This window comes from Syngnathus typhle, unplaced genomic scaffold (genome assembly GCF_033458585.1).
Source record: "Syngnathus typhle isolate RoL2023-S1 ecotype Sweden unplaced genomic scaffold, RoL_Styp_1.0 HiC_scaffold_24, whole genome shotgun sequence".
Taxonomy (NCBI): Eukaryota; Metazoa; Chordata; class Actinopteri; order Syngnathiformes; family Syngnathidae; genus Syngnathus; species Syngnathus typhle.
This window is the reverse complement of record NW_026871930.1, coordinates 1,035,001-1,042,500: the sequence shown is the minus strand read 5'-3', so window position 1 is coordinate 1,042,500 and position 7,500 is coordinate 1,035,001. Positions and strand designations below refer to the sequence as shown.

The window sequence follows — 7,500 nt, the reverse complement described above, 5'->3', positions numbered from 1 at the left end:
CAGTTCGGGAGAAGGTGGGGGTACTCGGAGGCCCGCCGGGAGCAGACGGGGGTCCGGAAGGTGAGGGGGTGAAGGACGGCGGTCGGGAGCAGACGGCCGTCCCCGGGAGGGGGTGTTCGTTCACGTGCGGACGCCGGGAGCAGGCGGCCGTCACGCAATTCTGCCAACCGTTCCCACCGGTCTGTGTTTGAGGAGGCGGCCGGTCCTCCACGAGAAGAATTCTGCCAAACGTTCCACCGACCTGTGTTTAAGGAGGCGGCCGGTCCTCCCCGTCGTTCCGCCGGCTTGTGTTTAAGGAGGCGGCCGGTCCTCCACTATTCCTTCCTTGGATGGAAAGCATGTAGCACTTTGAAAATTTTCGAGCACTGTGACACTTTGAAAATTTTCGAGAGTTTTTGTACTTAGAAAATTTTTCGCTCTTGCACTTCCAGAGTGCTTTGCGGTAGCTCCTAGGTTCGCTGTCCGAGCATGTGAACACTTTTTGGGGGGGAACACATCGCTAGAGACACCAGCCGCCTGGTTCTCGGGGCCAAAACTTGTGTTCCCCACACTCGTTCTGACTATATTTTGCGATTTGGGGGTAAAGGTAATGAGTACAGTGACTAGGGGGACCAACTCATCGTACTCTGGCGCACCAACAGACCAAAGCTGGTACTGCACTTACCCCTGGTACCCCAACGCCTGGTACCTGAAGGGCGAGAGGCTGATTTTTCGCTATTTGCGGCCGACCGAGGGAACCAGACAAAGCGGACACTTTACGGCGCAAGAGCCGTTGGCACTTAGAAATTTTTCGACAAAGTTGGCGCGAGCTCCAGAAGGAGAGGCTGATTTTTCGCTATTTGTAGCCGACCGAGGGAACCAGGCAAAGCGGACACATTACGGCGCAAGAGCCGTTGGCACTTAGAAATTTTTCGACAAAGTTGGCGCGAGCTCCAGAAGGAGAGGCTGATTTTTCGCTATTTGTGGCCGACCGAGGGAACCAGGCAAAGCGGACACATTACGGCGCAAGAGCCGTTGGCACTTAGAAATTTTTCGACAAAGTTGGCGCGAGCTCCAGAAGGAGAGGCTGATTTTTCGCTATTTGTGGCCGACCGAGGGAACCAGACAAAGCGGACACATTACGGCGCAAGAGCCGTTGGCACTTAGAAAATATTCGCCAAAGTTGGCGCGAGCTCCAGAAGGAGAGGCTGATTTTTCGCTATTGGTGGCCGACCGAGGGAACCAGGCAAAGCGGACACATTACGGCGCAAGAGCCGTTGGCACTTGCGCGAGCTCCAGAAGGAGAGGCTGATTTTTCGCTATTTGTGGCCGACCGAGGGAACCAGACAAAGCGGACACATTACGGCGCAAGAGCCGTTGGCACTTAGAAAATATTCGCCAAAGTTGGCGCGAGCTCCAGAAGGAGAGGCTGATTTTTCGCTATTGGTGGCCGACCGAGGGAACCAGGCAAAGCGGACACATTACGGCGCAAGAGCCGTTGGCACTTGCGCGAGCTCCAGAAGGAGAGGCTGATTTTTCGCTATTTGTGGCCGACAAAGGGAACCAGACAAAGCGGACACATTACGGCGCAAGAGCCGTTGGCACTTAGAAAATATTCGCCAAAGTTGGCACGAGCTCCAGAAGTAGAGGCTGATTTTTCGCTATTTGTGGCCGACCGAGGGAACCAGGCAAAGCGGACACATTACGGCGCAAGAGCCGTTGGCACTTGCGCGAGCTCCAGAAGGAGAGGCTGATTTTTCGCTATTTGTGGCCGACAAAGGGAACCAGACAAAGCGGACACATTACGGCGCAAGAGCCGTTGGCACTTAGAAAATATTCGCCAAAGTTGGCGCGAGCTCCAGAAGGAGAGGCTGATTTTTCGCTATTGGTGGCCGACCGAGGGAACCAGGCAAAGCGGACACATTACGGCGCAAGAGCCGTTGGCACTTGCGCGAGCTCCAGAAGGAGAGGCTGATTTTTCGCTATTTGTGGCCGACAAAGGGAACCAGACAAAGCGGACACATTACGGCGCAAGAGCCGTTGGCACTTAGAAAATATTCGCCAAAGTTGGCACGAGCTCCAGAAGGAGAGGCTGATTTTTCGCTATTTGTGGCCGACCGAGGGAACCAGGCAAAGCGGACACATTACGGCGCAAGAGCCGTTGGCACTTGCGCGAGCTCCAGAAGGAGAGGCTGATTTTTCGCTATTTGTGGCCGACAAAGGGAACCAGACAAAGCGGACACATTACGGCGCAAGAGCCGTTGGCACTTAGAAAATATTCGCCAAAGTTGGCACGAGCTCCAGAAGGAGAGGCTGATTTTTCGCTATTTGTGGCCGACCGAGGGAACCAGGCAAAGCGGACACATTACGGCGCAAGAGCCGTTGGCACTTGCGCGAGCTCAAGAAGGAGAGGCTGATTTTTCGCTATTTGTGGCCGACAAAGGGAACCAGACAAAGCGGACACATTACGGCGCAATAGCCGTTGGCACTTAGAAAATATTCGCCAAAGTTGGCACGAGCTCCAGAAGGAGAGGCTGATTTTTCGCTATTTGTGGCCGACCGAGGGAACCAGGCAAAGCGGACACATTACGGCGCAAGAGCCGTTGGCACTTGCGCGAGCTCCAGAAGGAGAGGCTGATTTTTCGCCGTTTGTGGCCGACCGAGGGAACCAGACAAAGCGGACACTTTACGGTGCAATTCGGACAGCTTGTGCGGCAGCCCACGCTGGCACTTAGAAAATATTCTGAAATTCTCACCGACCTCCGTGGTGGAGAGGCCGAATTTTCACCATTCGTGGCCGACCGGGGAACCGTCGCCACTCGGACAGCTTGTGCGGCAGCCCACGCTGGCACTTAGAAAATATTCTGAAATTCTCACCGACCTCCGTGGTGGAGAGGCCGAATTTTCACCATTCGTGGCCGACCGGGGAACCGTCGCCACTCGGACAGCTTGTGCGGCAGCCCACGCTGGCACTTAGAAAATATTCTGAAATTCTCACCGACCTCCGTGGTGGAGAGGCCGAATTTTCACCATTCGTGGCCGACCGGGGAACCGTCGCCACTCGGACAGCTTGTGCGGCAGCCCACGCTCGCACTTAGAAAATATTCTGAAATTCTCACCGACCTCCGTGGTGGAGAGGCCGAATTTTCACCATTCGTGGCCGACCGGGGAACCGTCGCCACTCGGACAGCTTGTGCGGCAGCCCACGCTGGCACTTAGAAAATATTCTGAAATTCTCACCGACCTCCGTGGTGGAGAGGCCGAATTTTCACCATTCGTGGCCGACCGGGGAACCGTCGCCACTCGGACAGCTTGTGCGGCAGCCCACGCTCGCACTTAGAAAATATTCTGAAATTATCACCGACCTCCGTGGTGGAGAGGCCGAATTTTCGACATTCGTGGCCGACCGGGGAACCGTCGCCACTCGGACAACTTGTGCGGCAGCCCACGCTCGCACTTAGAAAATATTCTGAAATTCTCACCGACCTCCGTAGTGGAGAGGCCGAATTTTCACCATTCGTGGCCGACCGGGGAACCGTCGCCACTCGGACAGATTGCGTGTCAGCCCTCGGTGATTTTATCGGACCTCCAGGACCGCTTTTTCACCCTCGCTGTCCGACCGGAGAACCGTCGTAGCTCGGACAGTTCGTGTGCCAGCATCCGCTGGCACTTAGAAAAATTTTAAAAGAGAAAAAAAAGTCTTCTGCATATACGTTCTGACTATATTTTGCGATTAGGGGGTAAAGGTAATGAGTACAGTGACTGGGGGGACCAACTCATCGTACTCTGGCGCACCAACAGGCCAAGGTTGGTACTGCACTTAGGCTGATTTTGCGCTATTTGCGGCCGACCGGGGAACCAGCGCGGAGCGGACACATTACGGCGAATGAGCCGTTGGCACTTAGAAAATTTTTGAGCTTTTTTCGGACTTCCGTGAGGCTGATTTTGCGCTATTTGCGGCCGACCGGGGAACCAGCGCGGAGCGGACACATTACGGCGAATGAGCCGTTGGCACTTAGAAAATTTTTGAGCTTTTTTCGGACTTCCGTGAGGCTGATTTTGCGCTATTTGCGGCCGACCGGGGAACCAGCGCGGAGCGGACACATTACGGCGAATGAGCCGTTGGCACTTAGAAAATTTTTGAGCTTTTTTTGGACTTCCGTGTGGAGGTTTGGGGCCGTTCCGCCTAACTTTTTATGCCCGATTACGCTTCCAGGGAGGCGGCTAAGCATTTTTGACCAATCATGGAGCTTTTTTGGGACTTCCGTGTGGAGCTTTGGGGCCGTTCCGCCTAACTTTTTATGCCCGATCCGGCTTCCAGGGAGGCGGCTAAGCATTTTTTACCAATCATGGAGCTTTTTTGGGACTTCCGTGTGGAGCTTTGGGGCCGTTCCGCCTAACTTTTTATGCCCGATCCGGCTTCCAGGGAGGCGGCTAAGCATTTTTGACCAATCATGGAGCTTTTTTGGGACTTCCGTGTGGAGCTTTGGGGCCGTTACACACTCCTTAGCGGATTCCGACTTCCATGGCCACCGTCCTGCTGTCTATATCGACCAACACCTTTTCTGGGCTCTGATGAGCGTCGGCATCGGGCGCCTTAACCCGGCGTTCGGTTCATCCCGCAGCGCCAGTTCTGCTTACCAAAAGTGGCCCACTGGGCACTCGCATTCCACGCCCGGCTCCAGGTCAGCGAGCCGGGCTTCTTACCCATTTAAAGTTTGAGAATAGGTTGAGATCGTTTCGGCCCCAAGGCCTCTAGTCATTGGCTTTACCAGATAAAACTGCATATAGTTCGAGTGCCAGCTATCCTGAGGGAAACTTCGGAAGGAACCAGCTACTAGATGGTTCGATTAGTCTTTCGCCCCTATACCCAGGTCGGACGACCGATTTGCACGTCAGGACCGCTGCGGGCCTCCACCAGGGTTTCCTCTGGCTTCGCCCTGCCCGGGCATAGTTCACCATCTTTCGGGTCTCATCGCGCGCGCTCGAGCTCCACCTCCCCGACGCTGCGGGCGAGACGGGCCGGTGGTGCGCCCGACCCATGGGAGGGGCCGGGATCCCACCTCGGCCGGCGCGCGCCGGCTCCTCACTTTCATTGCGCCGGAAATAGGGGTTCGTTCGTGCCCTCCGACTCGCGCGCGCGTTAAACTCCTTGGTCCGTGTTTCAAGACGGGTCAGGTGGGCTGCCACAATCGCCGCGGACCCCTGACGCCTACTTCGACGACCGATCCCCGCCCTAGCGGCGCGACAGGCCAACGCGCACCGAGAACGGTCCGCGCCTTTCGGCCGCGCCTGGGGCGAGGGGGCCCCGTCCTAGTTCGGAAGGCGCAGCAAGTACTTCCACGTCCCCGGGGGGAAGCGGCAAAGTCGGAGTAAGGAAAGCGCTGTACAGCGCGGGTGCGGAAACGGCCGGAGAGCCCGGAGGCCCCCCCGCACCGCCCCGCCGCCCGCGCCACCTTCGCCCCAGACCCTTCCAAGCCAACCCAGGGACGGTCGCGACGCACACCACGGGGGAAGTGCGCCCGGCCCGGGGACGTCCGACTCCGAGAACGCACGCGTGAAGGCCAGGCCCCCGAAAGGGTCAGCCCCCCGCGACGCCCCAGGCGGCCGCCAATCCCAGCCGGGTTGAATCCCCCGATCGGACTGCGTGGTCCCCACCCGTTTACCTCTCAACGGTTTCACGCCCTGTTGAACTCTCTCTTTAAAGTTCTTTTCAACTTTCCCTTAAGGTACTTGTCCTCTATCGGTCTCGTGCCAGTATTTAGCCTTAGATGGAGTTTACCACCCGCTTTGGGCTGCATTCACAAACAACCCGACTCCGAGAAGGCCGCGCCCCGGCGCGCCGGGGGCCGCTCCCGGCCTCACACCGTCCCTGGGCAGAGCCTCCATCAGAAGGACTCGGGCCCCCTCCGGGCGGCGTCGGGCGCAACGACCTTCTGTACGCTACATTTCCCGCGCCCGAGGCCGGGCGGGGATTCAGCGCTGGGCTCTTCCCTCTTCGCTCGCCGCTACTGAGGGAATCCTGGTTAGTTTCTTTTCCTCCGCTTAGTAATATGCTTAAATTCAGCGGGTCGTCTCGTCTGATCTGAGGTCGGAAATGAGGGGGTAGTAGGCGCGGCCGGCCCCTCCGCCGAGGCGGGTGCGGGGCCGGGCTCGCTGGATCTTTCCGCGGCGCCGCCGCGCCGACCGACCGCGGTGGGAACACGGGACGCGGGCAGCGCGATGGTCGCTAACTCCACCGGCAGCCGCGCCCGGACCCGATGCGGGAGGGTCGACGGGGAAGCGGACGTCGCGGGTCTGCACTTAAGGGGACGAAGGTCGCGCCCGAGGGGCGCGTCCTGCGAACCCCCAACCGCGGGAGCTGGTGAAGGGGCCCGGGACGAAGGCGGCAGCCGCGCGAACGTTGCACGGAAGTCGCGCCGACGGAGCCCGGGATTCCCTTCGCTCCCGATTGATATTCGAGCGACGCTCAGACAGGCGTGGCCCCGGGACGGACCCGGGGCCGCAAAGTGCGTTCGAAGTGTCGATGATCAATGTGTCCTGCAATTCACATTAGTTCTCGCAGCTAGCTGCGTCCTTCATCGACGCACGAGCCGAGTGATCCACCGCTAAGAGTTGTACATTGTTTTTCGTTTCCGACGCGAGCTTCGAGGCGGACGGGGAGATGGCGTTACGCCGCGCGCGGACCCTCCGCCGGCGCGCAAAGACGCCGGGGCTTGCTGGCGCGGTCGCCGCCGTCCGAACCGCCGGACGGGGAAGCTGGCGTTACGCCGCGCGCAGACCCTCCGCCGGCGCGCAAAGACGCCGGGGCTTGCTGGCGCGGTCGCCGCCGTCCACCGCCGCGCTCCCCTCAGCAGCGCGCCGTGGTTGCCAAGTTCCAACGATCAAAAATATGTTTTTTCCGACCTTCCAGCAACGGGTGCCACCCACCCGCCTCAGAACGTGCGTGTGGTGTGGACATTAAACCCCCCAGGGTCCGCCGAAGGCGGGCCGCGAGTTGGGTACCCGCCGCAATGGGTTATAGTTCCGAGTGGGAGGCCTCCGATGACACCGGGCCCGACCCCGGCCGTGGCCAACCCGAGACCAATTCAAGACAGCGAGGGAGAGTCCGGCCGGGCGCTAGTCGAGCGGGCGCGCAGGGGCGGGAGGCGGACGGTGACGTCGCGCGACGGTGGGCGGGGGGCCGACGCCGGTGTGACGACCGGGCCTTCCCCACACACGACGCACGCGCGCGGGCCACATACCGACCAACCGCTTACCCGCGCGCCGCCGCCGGCGCCGGGGTCAATCTCTCGCATTGTTTGGGCGCGGCAGGAGAGGAGGCCGGCCCCGCGCGCCGGCGCCGCCCGCCCAGGTGTGGCCCCGGGTCCGTCCCGGGCCGGCCGACCGCACTGGCCGTCCGGTTCCGGAGACGTCCGGGTTACCCTCCTGGGTGGGCCAGGGCGCGTGAGCCGCGGGAGTCCTTCCTCCATCATCCTCCGCTCATCGCTTCGGTCTAAGGGGCCGGGGCCACCCCGCGCG

The 7,500-nt window shown here is 59.8% G+C and overlaps 1 non-coding gene across 1 annotated transcript; it reads right to left on the bottom strand.

Moving 5' to 3' along the window:
* Positions 1-6,442: 6,442 nt before the first annotated feature.
* Positions 6,443-6,596, bottom strand: LOC133146997 (5.8S ribosomal RNA). The gene has a single exon (XR_009711466.1). It is a non-coding gene; the product is annotated as a 5.8S ribosomal RNA (ribosomal RNA).
* Between the last annotated feature and the right edge of the window lie 904 nt (positions 6,597-7,500).